The following is a 17,926-nucleotide window of genomic DNA, read 5'->3' as shown; positions in this document are numbered from 1 at the left end:
ACACCCCTCGCCCTTTGCTGTATCTACACCCGTTTGCCCCGCGTGGCCAGGCCCAGCGGCACCAGCCTGGCCAGGAACTTGCCAGGAACATGTTCTCTGGGGAGGGCCGGCGCCTGTGCTTTAAGCAGCCCCATCACATATGAACCCGCTCCGCCCTCTCCCCGTCCTCCCAGCCCCATCCACCACCCAACACTTTCCCAGCTCCTGTCTTTCCCCCAAACGGAAGCGAACTGCCGGACCCCGTCAGGTCTCTGACCCTCCTCTGTGCCGGCCCGGCCTCCCGCCTCTGCAGGTACCCACCGGCCTCGCCCCCGCTCCCTCCCCGCCTGCAGGCCTGCGATCAAACACAATGACCTCGGAGCCCGTACAGAACGGCCCCCACACAGGCAGGGCCGGTGGGCTGTTCTGCTCATGGTCCCACCCCCAGCTTCCAGCACAGGCCCGGCACATGGCGGCAAATACTGGTTTGAATGTCACACCCGAACCCAGGAATCTGCCTCTCCCCTCCCCTTCGTGAACTGTGTCCCCGATCCTGTGGGCTCTGCCGATCTATCGATCTCACCGATCTATCGATCTCACCGATCTCTCTGCCCGCCACAGGCCCCGGACCCGGCCTGGCCTCCCCCCGCCTCCGCCGCCTCCGCCCGGTGCAGAGGGATCGCGCAATGACCCGGATCCCTCCGCTCTCCAGCGGGGCCTCCGCTCCTCACGAGGGTGAGGCTGGGTGACCGGGCCACTGGGCTCTCCAGCTGCTTCCCGGACCCTCCCCGCCGGAAACGCCGCCCAGGGCCCCGCACACCTGCTGCAGGCCTCAGTCTCCTCTCCTGTGAAATGGGACGGCGGCCTCCCAGTACAGCCCCGAATCCCTGTGCCCGCCGGCAGCAGCTCCCTCCCCTCTGCTGTCCAAATCCGTCTCCTCCCACAGCCCCGGTCATTCGTTTCACAATGCTACCTCGGGGGAAGGGCACGCCTGACCACCGCATTGCTCACCCCTACCCCGGAGGCTGACCCCGGCCGACGGGCACTCCCGCCTGACGCCGTCACAGTGGTTAGCGGGGCTGGGAGGCCGGGCTGAGGACAGCTGGCCCATGTGAGTCTGGGTCCTGACCCTGACCTTGACCTGCCCCCCTCCCCCAGTCCCCTAAATAGCCTGTATCTGCAGGTTCTGGTAAGAACAACAGTCTGCGTAAACAAGCCCGGACTTTGTCTCCGGCGGGTCAGAGAGACCGGGCTGACCAGCTGTCTGGGGAGACGAGATTGAAGACCAGGGACTGGCGATTGAGCAAAGGGGGCGGGGGAGCGAATAAATGTGGACAGAATGTTTATTTGTTTATTTTTACTCAGCTGGGACCCAGGAGAGGTGCTGTCCACAGCCTGGATGAGTCAGGCCGAGGGAACATCCATCTGAGGGGGCGGCTCCTCTCCCTCCTCCTAGGCCGCCCCCCGAACCTCTTCCCTGTCCTTCCCACCCCCCCCCACCCCGGGATCCAGCCAGCCTCCCGCTTTAGCCACTGTTGATACTGTGACCACTGCCACATCCGGGCTCCAGCCCTGCCTGCCTCCTCCACAGTCTCCACCTTCATACCTTCCTTCAGCCTGACCGGACACACAGAGCCCCGTGTCCACCACACGGCCCCACTGTCCTCTCCATCCTTCGGCCAAAACCCCAGTCAAAACCCTCCGGCTCCTCTGCCTGTCACCTCAGGGCAGCTCAGGAGCAGGTCCTGGTCTGCATCTCCGGACACTGCAGCCCCCCACCCCTGGCCGCCCCGCCCCGCCCCGGGCTCACCACCCGATGCCTGGCCTCTGCCCCCTGCGCTCCAGCCTCTTTCTCCCACCCAGGCTCCCAGCAGACAGATTGTGGAGCCGCAACCGGTTTGGCTCAGTGGATAGAGTGTGGGCCTGCGGACGGAAGGGTCCCGGGTTCGATTCCGGTCAAGGGCATGTACCTTGGTTGCGGGCACGTCCCCAGTAGGGGGTGTGCAGGAGGCAGCTGATGGATGATTCTCTCTCATCCATATTTCTAATTCTTTGTCCCTCTCTCCCTCTCTGTAAAAAATCAATAAAATATATATATTTTTAAATTATGGTCATATATATAACATAAAATCACTTTTCACCATACAATTCAGTGGCATTAATTACATTCTCAGCATCATTATCTCCAAAAGATTCTCATCACCCCAAACAGAAACTCTGTGCTTCTTAGGCAAAACCTCCTTCTCCCCCGTCCACCACCCCCCTGCCCCCCTCAGCCCAACAACCACTAACCTGCCCCCGTCTCTCTGGATTTGCGGGTTCTGGACTTTTCATATACTAGTAGATAGAATCGTAAAACCCTGCATTCCACTTCTTTCACCAAGCATTGCGTTTTCCAGGTTCATCTATGCTGCAGCATGTCCGAGCTTCCTTCCTCTCTGCGATGGAGTAACATTCCGCTGGATGGATGGACCACCCTGTTTACCCATCATCCGGAGACGGACACTGGGCTGTCTCCACAGAGGGGCTTACCAGAAGCAACCTGGACAGACCACCCCCAGGTTAAACCCCGCACCAGCTCCGGCTGCCCGGCCCACAAGGCCACGCACACTGCCCCTGTCCCTCTCCCCCCTGCTCCAGCCACCCGGCCTTGCCGGGGTCCCCAGCTCTGCGTCCCTTAGATCTCAGCTCAGATGTGCACCCTCGGGGGTGCGGGCGGGCCTCCAGCACTCTGCAGTCTGTGCTGCCCACCCGGTCCCCCAGCCTGTGACCTCCCGGGTCCGGTTTCTCGGTAGAATGGGGCTGCCTCACAGGACAGCCGAGCGAGAAGAGGAATTCATGCCGAAACTGGTTTGGCTCGGTGGATAGAGCGTCGGCCTGTGGACTGAAGGGTCCCGGGTTCGATTCCAGTCAGGGGCATGTACCTTGGTTGTGGGCACATCCCCAGTGGGAGGTGTGCAGGAAGCAGCTGATTGATGTTTTCTCTCTCATCGATGTTTCTAACTATCTCTCTTCCTCTCTGTAAAAAATCATATATATATATATATATATATATATATATATATATAATTTTTTTTTTTTGAGGAATCCATTCACATGAAACACTCAGGGCCGCGCCCGGCAGACAGGCACACAGTGAGTGCCCTGTCCCCTGCAGCATCGTCCCCACCAACCCCGTCTCTCCCAGGGGCCTGGACTGAGCGGCCCCGGGTTGCTCCTGCGCCCCCGGAGAACGGAAGCTCCTGAGACGTCTCCTGGCGCTTAGACACACAGTAGGCCCTCAAACACATATTTACCAAGTGAACCAAGATGAGGGACGAGGGAAGGTAGTGAGGACAGCTGGAGACGGGGCATCTGCCCTGCAACCCCTGGCCATGCCAGGCCCACCCTGGCTGGGCACCGATGCCTCAGGGGCACAGCGTTCCTGAGGTCCCTCCACGCACACAGGAACCGGCCCCAGCTCAGGCGCTGGGCCTGCGGCTCCCGTCCCCCCCTTTCTGGCCTGGCTTCGTGCCACCTTACACCAGGGTTTCACTTGCCACCTAGTGCCTGCCGAGGCGGGGAGGCCAGGCCTGGGCGTGGGAGCCACCTCGGAGGCCCAGGCCGGACCGTCCCCGGACCTTCAGAGGGGGTTGTTTTGGACTGAATTTCGTCCTCCCCCCGGGACTCAGAACGGGCCCTTATTTAAAAGAAGTAATCAAGCCCGGCCAGTGTGGCTCCGTGGTTGAGCATCGACCTGTGAACCAGGAGGTCACGGTTCAGATTCCCAGTCAGGGCACAGGCCTGGCTGCCGGCTCCGTCCCCAATAGGGGGCGTGCAAGAGGCAGCCGATGATCTGTGACTCTCATCATTGATGTTTCTCTTTCTCCCTTCCTCTCTGAAATCAATTGTTTAAAAAAAAGTAATCAAGTTGGTAGGTCGCTAAGGCTGGCCCCAGCTGGTGGGGCTGGTGAGGACCCAGACACGCCCCGGGGGGAGGGGGGGCCCACGTGAAGACGGAGGGAGGCAGAGTCCAGGCGACCGCTCCACAAGCGAAGGGAGCCAGGACCGCACAGACCTCCGAGGCTGGGGAGAGGCCCTGGTGGGTTTTGGCCTCAGAGCCCCCGAAGGAACGTCTCTGACAACACCCTGACCTGGGACTTCCGCCCCCAGAACTGCCAGACCACACCCTCCGCCTTCAGAGCCGCCGGGCCTGGGCACCCCGTCCTGTCGGCCGGGGAAAGTCACACGGGGCCGGGACAGGGAGGGGGAGCGGACAGGGGCAGGACCCGGGCTGCACAACCTCGGGGGCCTTTCCCGACCGCCGGGCGCGGGGGCTGCTGGGGGCTCCAGCCACCGAGGTGCCAGGCGGAGCAGCGGGCACCGTGCGGGGGGAGCACCACTCACACCTCACCGCGTCGCCACGAGGACTGCGCAGAGGGAGTGACCACGTCTCACAGGTGAGGAGAGTGAGGTCCCAGGGAGACCCCACTGGCCTAAGGGGGCTGTGAGTGCAGGCAGGCTGGGCGCTGAGCACTGGGGCGACCCTGGGAGCCAGGAGCGCCCCCTCCAGGCCCCGCTGCTCTGTGACCGAGGGTCCCCAGAGCTGGACACGCCTGCAGGTTCCAGCCTCTCCGGGGCCGGGTGAGCCTCAGCGAGGTGAGCGGGCCCGTGGAACCCTGCCCGCGGGCGGAGAGGGATGGGCCGCGGCCCACCGGCCAGCCGGCCTCGCACCGGCCTCGGGGTTGGTGCCTGAGCACCTGGTCCCGCTGGTCTCAAGTCAAGGGGTGGGGGTGGAGCGGGCGACCCAGGGGTGGGTGCTGCAGCCCAGGCTCTGTCCGCGGGTGCCCTGGGGTGGGTAGTCCGGTGACAGGAGGAGAACGGGATGCTGGAGCGGAGGGGGCGCCTCCAGCTTGCCCTGGAGTGCAGTTGCCATAGCAACCCTCTGTGCTCACGTGGGTGGGAGTCTGAGTGCCTGGGGTGGGGGGTAGGACAAAGGGGCGTTGAGCCCCTTAGGACCTCCCTCCACACAGCATCTCCTGTTCTCTCCTCAGAGATTAAGCCCTCCCCAAACCCGGCCGCCTCAGAGCCCAGCTCACAGGCCCTCCTCCTCCAGGAAGTCTTCCGGCATGAGCGAGGGGGAAGGGGCAGGTGCTGGGTCCGAGTCTGCTGAGCTGCCTGGGGCAGGGCTCCTGGCCTCTCTGAGACCATCTCCCCATTCCTGTTCCAGGCCACGATGCCCCTCACACAGACAGAGCTGCCAGGGGGTGCCCACAGAATGCCCTCCTCAGGAAGGGAACTGCGGGCTCAGGAAGGCAGGATCCCTGCTGAGCGTTCACCTTCCGTCTTCCCACCTGTCCGCGGCGGGCGGCTGGTCCCCCAGGCGCGCAGTAACTCACAGTCACCCTGGGCCCCTCTTCACTCACCCCCACATCCAGCCCCTGCAGAATCCGTTCCTTTCTCCCCGCCCCATCACTTCTCCCTGCACCCGTCCGGCGGCCCTCTCCCAGGGCCGGGAGGCCCCCCGGGCCCAGCACTCCTACATCCGTTCTGGCTTTTTAAACATTAATTAATTAATTTATTTTTATTGCTTTCAGAGAGGAAGGGAGAGGAAAAGAGAAACATCACTCATGAGAGAGAATCAGTGATGGGCTGCCTCCAGCACGCCCCCTACTGGGGATCGAGCCGGCAACCCGGGCATGTGCCCTTGACCGGAATCGAACCCGAGACCCTTCAGTCTGCAGGTTGATACTCTATCCACTGAGCCAAACCAGCCAGGGCCGGTTCTGGCTTTTAAAATCCCACCGCAGCCGAGACTGGTTTGGCTCAGTGGATAGAGCGTCGGCCTGCGGACTCAAGGGTCTCAGGTTCGATTCCGGTCAAGGGCATGTACCTTGGTTGCGGGCACATCCCCAGTGGGGGGTGTGCGGGAGGCGGCTGATTGATGATTCTCTCTCATCGATGTTTCTGGCTCTCTATCTCTCTCTCTTCCTCTCTGTAAAAAGTCAATAAAATATATTTAAAAAAATAAAATAAAATCCCACCGCACTCCAGCCATGCATCTTCCTTATTTGCAAACACCACTGGGTGGGGTCTGGCTGTCTGTGAGTTTCAAAAGACAGTTTTGGCTGAGTGGCGCCGCGCTGCAGAGCAGGGGGGACTGTTCAAAGTGTCCCCCTCCCCCAGGGGCCTCCTCCCGGGGCGCCCCCTCCCCATGTGTCACTCCCATTCTGTCCAGTCTCCACCCTTTTTGCAAAACGGAAGCCCAATCACGTCCCTTCCTGCCTGCGATCCTCCATGGCTCCCCATGGCCTCGCATCCTAGTGGAGAGTCTCAGGCTCTGGTCTCCTGCCACTGTGTCATCACCTGTTCTTTTTAAAAATTTAATATATTTTATTGGTTTTTCACAGAGAGGAAGAAAGAGGGATAGAGAGTTAGAAACATCGATGAGAGAGAAACATCGATCAGCTGCCTCCTGCACACCCCCTACTGAGGATGTGCTCGCAACCAAGGTACATGCCCTTGACTGGAATTGAACCCGGGACCCCTCAGTCCGCAGGCTGATGCTCTACTCACTGAGCCAAACCGGTTTCGGCATGTCATCACCTATTCTACTCTGTCCTCCCACCATGCCTGTTCTCAGCCCCCGACTTTCACCATCATTCCCCCCCACTCTCTCTCTCTCTCTCTCTCACACACACACACACACACACACACACACACACACTGCTGGGCCTCCCACCCTCTGTCCTCCCCCCACACCCACACTGGCAGCGCCCTGGGGCTCCCCTAATGGAATCTGGACTCTGCTGTCCATCAGCGGTCTTTCTCGGCACCGAGGATTCCGCAGGGAAGCTACCGTCGTGGCTGCCTGGTGCTCTGTGGCATCCCCAGCCCTGGGCTAGGAGGGTGAACCTGTTTGATGAACCAAGACAGAACAGACCCAGAGAACAGGTCATCCACCTTGTTTTGGGGGAAAAGAAGCCTGAAGGGGAGAGATGGGGGTGGAGGTTCCACGCAGGAAATGGCTCACTGAGGTGGTGACATTGTGACCGAGGTCTGGGGGAGGTAAGCCAGCCCGAGTAGCAGGAACGGTATGTGCAAAGGCCCTGGGGCAGCGTGTGGGATGCAGCCTCGGCCTGGTGGGGGGAAGAGTGGGAAGAAGGGGTGGAGGTTACAGGGCAGACCATGCAGGGCCTTGTAGGCCTCAGGAAAGACTTGGGGAGATGGTGTTCACAGACTCCTAAAGATGAGGGGTGATCAGACTATGTGTGTGTGTGGGGGGGGCCGGTGGGAGGCCTGAGAGTGGCAGGTGCTCCCCACTCCCACCCTCTCCTTTCCTGTCAAAACCAAAACCTGCCGTTTCTCCCATCCCCCCTTTGTCCGCCCTCCAGCCAACCATCCGTCCACTCAGATTTCAAAACCTCACACCAGTCCACCCCTAACGTCTCAAGGCCCTCACTGGAGCCTCCTTCTCCTGCTGGCCTCCTGGCCTCCCTTCCTGCCCCCCACAGCCCTCCATGGCAGCCGAAGGCAGCTTATGGGGGACACTCAGACCCTGTTCCGAGGGCCTGAACCCTTCCCTCCAAGGGTCTCCCCAGGAACAAACAGAAACGTACCAGCAAATGCACAAACTCGGTCCTCGGCCCCTTAGACCAGCCTCCAGCCTTCAGCCTCCTCCCTGCAGGCCTGGCCCCGAAACAGCTTTCCTTCTCCCCGTAGCCACCCGCTTCTTTTTGACCTCAAGGTGGGCCCTCCCTCTCTCCTTCCTCCTCCTCCTCCAGGCCACAGCGGATAAGCAAGCACCATCCTCCTGTCCTCCCATCCTCCCGTCCTTCTGTCCTCCTCCGTCCCTGGGAAACCCTTCCTCCTCGCAGGCTGGCCAGGCGGGGCTCCTCCCATGCACGTGTGAGGCCTGGTGAGGGCGCCGTGTGACGGAGGGGCGTGAGCAGGAGAGGAGGAGGAGGAGAGGGGAGGAAGGCTGCCCCCTGCTGACGAGGATGCACCCATTGGGGGGGGGTGCTCTGTGGCAGGAGCTGACTACCTGGCTCGGTCACAACCTGCTCTGGAACAGCCAGAGAAGGAAGAATGGTTTTGCCACTTTTAAAGGGCTAAGGAGAGGCAGGAGAACGTGCAAGCGTGGGTGAGTGTCCCACAAAAGTCTCCAATACGCTCTCCCCGGCTCTCCGCAGACGGTCTGCGAACCCCTGACCTGGGGCAGGGCCTCACCCGCAGGGGTAGAGGTGAGGGGGTAAGGGGACCAATGCTGCCTCCACCCTCAGCCACCTGGCAATGTCTGGGGACGTTTTCCAGGGTGATCGGCGCAGGCATGCATGTGTGTGGAGGAGGGGGTGCTACTGGTATGTAATGGGAGGAGCCCAGGGACACTGTTAAAAGCCCTGTGACGCACAGGACAGCCCCCAGCAGAGAAGGAGTGACCCGATGCCAGGACCGCCGTGGCTGACTCTGCCCCGGGCCCCTCGCCTGCCCGGACCACAGCCCCTCGGCAGAAGGGCCCAGGTGTCACTAGCCTCTCAGCGAGGGGCCTTGCGTGTTTAGCTTTGGGTGGGGGCGGTGGGCAGGGCTGTTTTTAGCCTCAATATCTATTTATTAAGATTTTTATTTTCCCCAAATTTTGGAGTTGGGGGAATGGGATGGGGCTCTACTTGGCTAGGTTCCCAGAGCCAGAGCAGACCCCAAAAACTGGTCCCACTTCCTGAAGGCCGGCTCAGTAACCCCCACCCACCCCGGGAGGCGGGAGGGGCTGCTCAGGCTTTGACCTTGGGACTCCTACCCCTGGCAAGGGCAGGGCCCCCACATTCCTCCTCTGGGCTCTAAGCTCCATAGCGCACAGTCCCACCAGGAAGCCACCTGCCCACTCAGACACCGTGCCCGCACGCGCCATGAATAAGGAGACCAGACGTCCCAAACTGTTGAAAATCGGGACTGTCCAGCCAAAAGCGGGACGTCTGGTCCCCTTAGCCATGAAACCACCTCGGAGACAGTCCACTCAAGTGTGCCCGGAGCAGGTGCAGCCTTCAGTGGCCCTGAGGGGTCCGGGCGATGGGAAACCCCAGCTGTGCACAACTAAGGGAGCTGCCCGGAGGTCCTGGTCCATTCTGAGGCCTCCCACTCACTCAGGTGAGATTTCTTTTTTTATTTTTATTTTTTATTTTATTGATCTTAGCGAGGAAGGGAGAGGGCGAGAGAAACACCAATGATGAGAGGGTATCACTCATTGGCTGCCTCCTGCACACCCCCTTCTGGGGATCAAGCCCACAACCGGGCATGTGCCCTTGGCCGGAATCCAACCTGGGACCCCTCAGTCCGCAGGCTGGCGCTCTATCCACTGAGCCAAACCAGCGAGGGCATCAGGTGAGATTTTTTAAAATATATTCTATTCATTTTTTATAGAGAGGAAGGGAGAGGGATAGAGAGCTAGAAACATCGATGAGAGAGAACATCCATCAGCTGCCTCTTGCACACTCCCTACTGGGGATTTGCCCGCAACCAAGGTACACACCCTTGACCGGAATCGAACCCGGGACCTTTCAGTCTGCAGACCGAGGCTCCATCCACTGAGCCAAATGGGTTTCGGCTTTGAAAACCTACGGTGGGCCAGGTAGGAGTCTAGGCACCTGGGATCCAGAAACAAGCCAAGTCACAAGCTCTCTGCGCATTCGGATCCTGGCCAGGGAGACAAACAATAAGCAAGCAGGTGGGGTACATCAGGAAATTACAGAGTGGGGAAAGCCATCGCACGATGGAAAGCCAGGAGGTGAGCGAAAGGCTGCAGGGGGTGAAGCTCAGGGGGGAGGTGATGGTTGGAGCAGGTGAGGAAGCATAAGCCTCGCAGAGACCTGGGTGAGGGCCCAGAGGGAAGGACAGCCAGCGCCAAGGTGCTGGAGTACAACCACACTTTGCCTGTTGGAGGGGCAGCAAGCAGAGGGTGGGCAGAGGGGAGGGGGCGATGGGGGAGGTTTTGCAGAGTTGGAGCCCGGGACACCCCACACCTGGGGTCACTATAGTGCTAGAAGGCAGGGGGCTGTTCCTCCCCAGCTGGGACCCTGGCTGCTCTGAAGGAAGAGACACACGCCTTCTCCCCAACTTCTCCTGTGGCATGAGCCATCGACTGGAATCCTTTATGTCACTAGACGGTGAGCTCCATGAGGGCAGGACCGGGGCACTGTCCCCGTGGCACTGCCAGCATGGCACCTGGCAAACGGGCACAGATTGCCTGATTCCGAGGAGCCTGGGACGCACACGCCTGGGTGCATACCGGCAGGTGCTGGTCACACACTCACACACACACACACACACACACGCGGCCGGCCCCTCTGCGAGGCTCACAGACACCGGAACCCAGGAGGCCCCGAGAGACACATGGCCACACGCTGGTCCAGCCAGGTCACCACCCAGTCGCTCGCAGGACAGGTACACACAGGTGCGGACGGACGGACGGACGGCGGACAGGGCTGGGTTTCCCCTACCCGGGGACCCCACTCGTCTCTTTCGTTAGGGTGGCCGAGACCCAGCCCAGGAGGGGTGCTGGCTGGAGCATGCACCGCCAGGGTCACCGCGGTCAGGGCTGGTGCCAGGCCCAGGGAAGCCCCGTCTCGGGAGCCCCTCCCCTCCCTCCCCACGGAGGGGCCCGGAGGAGGGGCAGTGTCTGGCGTCTGGAAACCGGATCCTCGAGAGGAGCCCACACAGAAACCAGAGCCTCCATGTCCTTGGCCACCCGTCTGCCTGGAGGTGGTGGGAGGGGGGCGCAGGGACCATGATGGGGCTCCCAGTGGCCAGCAAATGGGCGAGGGAGGGAGGGGAGACGGGGATCCCACTCCGATTCCCCACTAAGGACACCCACTCGAGGGCACAGCAAGTACAACTTCCTGGGATCCGAAACCCAACTCCAGATGCCCACCCTGGGGCTGAAGCGCCACCCACCTCCCGTCAGCCGGGGGCGCGCAGGGAGGACAGGCACAGAGATGCAGACGACACAGAGTCCGCACACGGGTCTCCCATCCCCAAGGCCCAGCCTCAGGAGCAGCCCGGCGCCGGCCGGCCCCTCCCCAGCACTCGCAGGGTCCTCCTCGGATCCCCCTAGGAGAAGGGGTTCCCCGGGGCAGGCCGGGAATAGAGCTGGGTTTGCGTCTCCTGCTCTCCGCCTCCTCCCGGCAGGGCCCGCAGCCCAGATGCTCCGGTCCCCAGCTCCCCACCCTGGCACCATCTCCACACCCAGGCCAGGGCGGCCATCAGCGCGCCCTGGCGCTCAAGCCCTAAGCCGGGCCCCCTCGCCACGAGTGGGGCTCGGGGCCAGCGCCCTGGGGTGGGCAGCCGGAGAGCGCGAGGGACAGGCCTGGGGTGGGCTGAGGCCCTGCAGGAGGTCACGGAGGAGGAGGAGGAGGAGGAGGAGGAGGAGGAAGAAGGGGATGCCAGCTCTAGGGCTGGCGCTGCCATGTGCACGGGCACGCGTGTGGCATGGTGCACGGGTGAGATTACCGCCAGCCAGGGACCGAATCAGTTCCCTTTTCCTCTTTCCAGATGACTTTTCATCTCCGTAATTAATGGGCAAGTCAGTTCTGAACGGCGTGGCAGGCAAATTGCTAGTTAGGAAAATCACGGATAATTTTCTCGATATGATAATGAAGGTTGCATTCCTTCTCTTATTCTCCCCCCTTTTCATCCCGCTTTTAAGTCATCAGTTCAGCATTAGGAGGCAGGGAGCGGGGAGGAAGGCGCAGTCAACCGGCCGCACCGCTGGGGCCGGGCCGGGCCCACCCGGAGGGAGTCCAGCCCCTGGCCCTGGGCAGGCGAGGATGACAGCCCGACCCTCTGTGGGGCGCCCTGGCACCCAGTGATGGATGCAGGGTGCCAGCCTGGGAGACCCTCGAAGGGCAGGGAGCCAGGCCCACTGTCAGCCCGGGGGAGGAGCTGGGTCTGGGGTCGGGTTACAGGCTCTGCCGGCCCCCAGGTGCCCAGGAGGGGAGACCCGAGGCCCCTCTAAGCAGCATCTGAGGTCAGCGGCCCGGAGCAGACACCCACTCAGGTGCCCACACCTGTGCCCGCATCGCCCCAGCCCCTCTGGACGGTGGCTCCGCAGCAGCCGGGGAAACGGAGCAAGCCAGGAGCCAGCAGAGAGCCGGAGAGGGATGGAGGGAGCGGGGAGAGGGGGAGGCGGGCAGAGGCGACCAGCCATCTTGGCAGCCATCTTGCGCCCCTCCCCCGCTCCCCTCGCACCACATGTCTGGATGTGGGCAGAGGAGCCCGGCCTCAGGGTGCTGCAGGCCCGGGTGAAGGGGGTCCCCGCCCGGGGGCCGGGGGAAGGCCGCCGGTATGGCCAGGACCTGGGGGCAGGAGGCTGCAGACCGAGCCTGGGGAGGGGGACCGGGATGTGGGGAGGCCACGGCCAGGCGGGGTGCTGCCATGAAGTGGGGGCCGGGGAGGCATTTGCTGGGGCGCACACATCGCTCCCCACCCTCCTCTGGCTCAGACTCCAGTCCCAGGACGCCCAGGTGGGAGGATGGGGCCACGAAAACCCCCAGCGCCTGGGGCAGGGGGTGGGCTCGTCCCCGAAGCCCCAATCCCAGGGGTTCCGTCCTGACAGCTTCCCACGCTCCACGGAGCATCACCGCAGGGAGAAGACGCCGGCGGCGGCACCCTCCTCCGGGCCGCGGCGCCCAGACAGCCCCTCCCGCCCCGCGCCCCGCACCCCGCACCCCGCTGCCCGGAGAAAAGCCGCCCCCGGCCCCAAGCCCCGCGGGGCCAGCCCCCGCCCGGCTCCTCCGGGCCCCGGCCCGCGCGGCGCGCACCCGCACCCCCGCTCCCACCCTGACACCCACACACGGCGCCAGCACCGCGCGCACCCGCGCCGGGGACACGCAGCTCCGCCGCCGCTTCCCACAAAGGCCGGCGCCCCCCGCCCCCCGGTCCCCGCGGCCGCCCCTCCGCACCCCGGGCCCGGCGCCCCGCGGGGCCGCTCCGCCCGCCCGTCGCCGGCGGGGGGCGAGGTGCGGGCCGCTCCGGGCTCCCCTCCGGCGGCTCCTCCGGGGTGGCGATCGGCGGCTCCGGAGCCCCCTCCCCCTCCGCGGCCCAGACAGACAGCCCCGGTCCCCATCCGTCCTCCCCCTCGGGGCCCGCACACCTGGCCCAGGTGCCCGCACACACTCACCTGTCCGGCGCCGCTGCGAGCGGGGCCCTGCGCGTCCCTCCTGCGGCTCCGCGGACCCCGGCCCCCCGCCCCGCACATCTCCCGGAACCGGGGCGGGCGGGGGGGAAACGGAGGAGGGGCGGCTGGCGAGGGCGGCCTCCGTGTCCCCTCCTTCCTCCGGCCCCGCACCGCCGCCACCAGCCAAATCACAGAATTAAAAAATGAGGCTCTCGGAGCTCGGGAGGCGGCGGCGGCGGCTGTAGGTGGGGGGCGAGCGGGTCCGCGCCCCTCCGGGGAGGGGAGGGAGGCGGCGGGGCGGGGGCGGCGTCAGAGCTCCGGGGGCTGGGGCGAGGCGGAGCCCCCCGAGGCGGCGCCGGCCGCGGCCTGCATCTCCCCCGCAGCTTCGCGGCTCCGAAGGAGGTGGCACGTGTGCGCCCAGGAGACCTCCCAGCCCCCCCGGCCGGGGGCGGCGGCGGTGGCAGCGGCCGCCGCGGGGTTAACGGGGCCGCGGGGGCGCCCCTGCAGCCCCCCGCCGCCCGGCGGCGCAGCTCCGGGGCCCGCGCGGCCCCATCCGCCGGGGCCTCCTCGGCAGACGGCGGGGCGGGGGCGCCGCAGCGCCAGCAGCTCCCGCGCCGACGGCTCGGGCTCCCCGCAGCGGCCGTGGGGGGCTCAGGTGGGAGGCGGGCGGCGCGGGGCCTGGCGGGGGCGCGGCTGGAAGCGGGCGCGGCGGCGGCGTCGCGCCCCCGGGGCGGCCGGGAGGGGGGCGCCGGGCCGGGCCCGTGGGCACCGCAGGACGCGCGGACCGAGCCGGCGCCGGGCACCAGCAATGACAAGCCGCCTGCTCGCCCCGCTCCCCGGCGCACCGGCTCCGGGAGGGGGCGGCGGGAGCCAGCAAAACCCGGCCCGGAGCCACCGCCCGGGACCGGCGGCTGGAACCTGCCCGGACACACCGAGCGAGGGCCGGCCGGAAAACCCGGACTGGAGCTTCTCCCCTTCGCCTTCTCCGGCCCCCCCTGGGAAAGCGGTGAGAGGAAAGGCAAGATGCTGGATCCCAGCGTTGGAACGGGGAGTGTGTGGGGTGAGGGGGGGGGGCGGGGGGAGAGAAGAGGGGGTGAGAAAGTCGCAGGTACAACCCGGAGCGGATTATACCGGCAGGGAAGGAGAGGCGAAGAGCCCGGCGAGGGGAGGGTTGAGGCGATCTGGAATGGGTATGCAAAACCCGGGTTGGATTAAGGCAGAGACGAGAGGAACCGGGAGAGATGGGGAGCTGCGACACGGCCAAATGCACGCGGGGCACGCAAATTTTGGGCCAGATCCTTCCTCGGGAGACGGAGTAATGCGTCATGCCTAATGCAGTGGAAACAAGGAAGACCTGGTGGTGTGTTCCCGGACCTGTGCTTGCGGGGGGCTCCAGGTGGGGGCCTCTCGGTTGCTGAGGAGGCATAAGCTAGTCCCATCTTTTTTGGCTGCGACGTGCAAGGGGGAGGGGCAAAAGGCGGTCTGGGCCCCGGCAAGAAGGGGCCTGGAGCGCTGACTGCACCGGAGCGGGAAGGTAAAAGCGGTTTCAGGGCCCAGGGGCAATGCGTTGAGGCGGCTGCCACTCTGGGACCACAGACCTACAATGAAAGGCGGGGAAAGACCGCAAAGCCAGGACTGGAGTCCTCGGGACGGGACCAGACACCCCCTCTCCCCCCCTCTTCCCCCAGCAGAAGATCCCGGGTAACGGGACACGGGCCTGGAGCTGGCCGAACACCTGGAGCAGAGGGAAGTGTTGCAGGGAGGTTAGTCTCTAGAAACGCCTCAAACGTCTGATTTTGGGGGTGGGGAGCCCAATGACGAGAGGAGAGGGGGGGAAAAGTGAATTTTAGGTTCTTGGCAAGAGCAAAATCCCGGCACGGATTTCCACAGCCTAGCAACGACACTGCAGCTACTGGGCTTGCAGAAGTAAGGCGAGGATCTGGCGGGGTCCTAGGCGTCTGGCCGAGTGAGGCGAGGGGCAGGTTTCAGGCTGAGGCTGCAGAGGGAGCCCCGCACCCCCTTTCCAGCCCGATCTGGCTTGGATCCCCAGAGCCATCGCAGTGACTGCCAAGACTCGGAGTGGGGGCTCTGAAACCGGGACCCAGGCCAAAAATAGACACTTCAGCAGAATAGACAACTCGGTGCACGGTGGGGGCTGGGCGGAAATTAGCAGGGAGAGGAGTCCTGGCGAGGGGGGTAGCCAAAAGTCCTGAGCGATAGGATCCGGTAGGGACCTGGGGAGGCGGACCTGGAAGTCTGGCTGCTGGCTCCATTTTATGAAAGATGGGTGCTACTGATGGATGGGGAGGAGCAAATACCTGGCTTTGGTCCTTGGGGAAGGGAGTCCATCCAAGGGAAGCCCACATAGTAAAGCAAAGTCCAAAGTAAGGGCTGAGTCTTGGCGGGCCCAGCGTGTCCGTTAATGGGGACGTGAGGAGTCCGGCAGACACATCCAGGTTTGAATTCTAGAGGAGGGGGATGCGCTGAGGATGGGGAGGGGGACAAACCCAATCTGTCTCCGGAGAAGAGAATGCATTGTCAGCCAGGCTTGCTTCTGCATAATAGGTGAGGCACAGGGAGCCTGTGGAGAAGGCAGTGGGAGGGGTTGGGGAGCAGATACACACAATCTGGGGCAGAATTGCCTGGGAACTGGGAGTGTCTAAGGAAGGCGAAGTGTATGAACCTGGCCTCTGAGAATCCCTTCCGAGAAACATGCCCTGGCAGCTGAACTGAGGGAGAGGCAGAGCCACCGGACTTACAGGCTGGCTGGGGGGCCAGGGGTCACCCCTGTGGCACACCCCCACCCTCCACCCTCTTTCATGAACAGTCTGGAACCTGGGTCACAATTGTGCCCCAAACTTGGAGATGGAGGGTGGAGATGGGCCACCTCACCTCCTCCTAAACCTCCCCCCTCCCCCAATGGCTACAAAGCTCTGGCCTTGACTCTGGGTGGCCAGGCCAGACGGCTGGATCTCAGGGACCAAATGGGAAGGAAGCAGAGGTTGATGCGTGCGGAAATGATCCCAACCGCCTGTGTTTGGCAGCAGGTCTCTCGATGATGGGGGTAGGTTGGGGCGTCTCAGTCTTGGAGGTATATCAATAGCACCTGGTAAGACCCATAAGAGGCCTCATGGATGCTGGGGAGTGAGGACAGTGCTTCCGGGGCAACAAGGACACCCACCCGCATCCAGACCGCCAGCTTCCTATACACCCAGCAGGACTGAAAGGGGGCTGGGTTGGGGGACCGGGCGCCTCCAGCATCCTCTGTCTGCAAGCCTCCCCCCACCATCCCATCCTCCCACCTTCCCCTGCGAACCCCAGGAGCCTCTGAGCTCACCTAGGAAAGCTGCGGAGAGGGGTGGCCTTATTTATGGGAGGGGAAGGGGTGGCATGCTTTAAGGAACCTCCGCCTCAATTTGGAAAAATCCCGGCCAGGGCCCCCTCCGAGCCCCTTCTCTTTCTCCCTGGTCGCGACTGGGATCAGTTCGCCAGCCTCCATGCCATTATGGTCCCTGATCGTGGGCCAGGGGCGCGGGAGGCGAAGGATGGGGAGCAGCTGGGGTGCGAGCGAGCCGGCCCCCCTGCGCCCAGACCCTGGCTGCGCAGCCGCAGTGGAAGCCTCCCCCGGCAGCCGGGCTCCTGGAGCCAGCGCGTCCCTGCGCGCGCAGCCGCCAGGCGCCCCGAGTCCCGGACGCCCCGTTCCCCGTGTTCCAGGGCGCACCCCACCTTGTGGCTCCGGACTCTCCCGGCTAGGGTGCCTCGGTGCCCATGAGCCTTTGGACACCCGTGTCCCGTCCACATTCTGTGCATCCGGGGTCCCCACAGCCAGGATGTCCCGTGCCTAGGACACCCCGCGTGTCTTGGGGCCCCTCTAGGCTGTGCCCCTGGCACCTCTGACACCCCGACCTCAGACACCACTCTGCTCACCTGCGCCTTCGGGCTCTCGCTGTGCCCTCCGAGTGCTCACCACTGCCTGGTGTCCTGCACTGACCATCCCGTCCCCTACACGGACCATCCCATCCCATCCCATCCCGGGCTCTGGGCTCCACCCTCCCCTCCCCCATTGCTCCCAATCCTTTGCCTCAGGCGGAGCTCCCCGGTTCCCAGGGCCCTACCTCGGGCTCTGAATGTTCTGCAAGGGGTGAGGGTGCCCTGGGGGGCGGGGGCGGGGGCGGGGGTTGGGGGTGGGTGGAGGTGGGAGGGATAGAAGAAACAGGATTTGTACTCAAGGGAATCAGTACAACGCCCAGGCCTCCACCATCCCAGCCTGTTGTGTATGGGTTTTTTCCTCAGCGCGCGCGCGCACACACACACACACACACACACACACACACAGAGTCATTTCATCATCCAGTTCCTGTGAGCACGCCTTATATCTTCCCCTCACAGAATGCACCGTACATGGTGCAGTGCTACGTGTCGATGACCTAGGGCCCCACAAACAAGACTGGGAGCCCTCCCAAGGGCTCTCCCGTTCCAGTGAGTGAGGTGGGCACAGAGGGCATGATGGGGTTCGCTCTGGAAAGTGACTAGGGTGCCAGGGAGTGGATGGCAGACCCGTCGGAATCTTGAGGGCTGGGCCAGCGTGGTTCTGTGCGTCACTGGCTCTCCTGGAGGCGCCCTGTACTCCCACCTTCAGCAATGCCTGAGCCCCATCCTGTCCACCCCCTCATCCAAATGGGAAGCACCATCAAGGGGTCTCAGCATGGGGCTGGGAGGAGAGGGGGAAAGGATTCATTCCAACCGCTGTCTCTGGGGAGCGGGGAGACCAGTCAGTCAACAAACACTTACTGAGCACCTAAT

At 63.7% G+C, this 17,926-nt stretch overlaps 1 protein-coding gene across 6 annotated transcripts in view; it reads right to left on the bottom strand.

Moving 5' to 3' along the window:
- The window catches only part of ADGRL1 (adhesion G protein-coupled receptor L1), a 46,701-nt gene extending 29,626 nt beyond the window's left edge, over window positions 1–17,075 (bottom strand). For 2 of the 6 annotated variants that reach the window (XM_045589299.1, XM_036459477.2), the window contains exon 1: window positions 13,127–14,066. The gene's annotated coding sequence lies outside the window, so the exon portion shown is untranslated. Of the gene's footprint in view, window positions 1–13,126; window positions 14,074–17,050 lie in introns of those variants that run through there. The other 4 variants (XM_045589298.1, XM_036459474.2, XM_036459479.2 and 1 more) reach the window with 4 other exon arrangements.
- Window positions 17,076–17,926: the final 851 nt, after the last annotated feature.

The sequence above is a fragment of the Pipistrellus kuhlii genome, unplaced genomic scaffold, assembly GCF_014108245.1.
Source record: "Pipistrellus kuhlii isolate mPipKuh1 unplaced genomic scaffold, mPipKuh1.p scaffold_m20_p_30, whole genome shotgun sequence".
NCBI lineage: Eukaryota > Metazoa > Chordata > Mammalia > Chiroptera > Vespertilionidae > Pipistrellus > Pipistrellus kuhlii.
The sequence above is the reverse complement of the archived record's forward strand: the minus strand, read 5'-3'. Positions and strand labels throughout refer to the sequence as shown.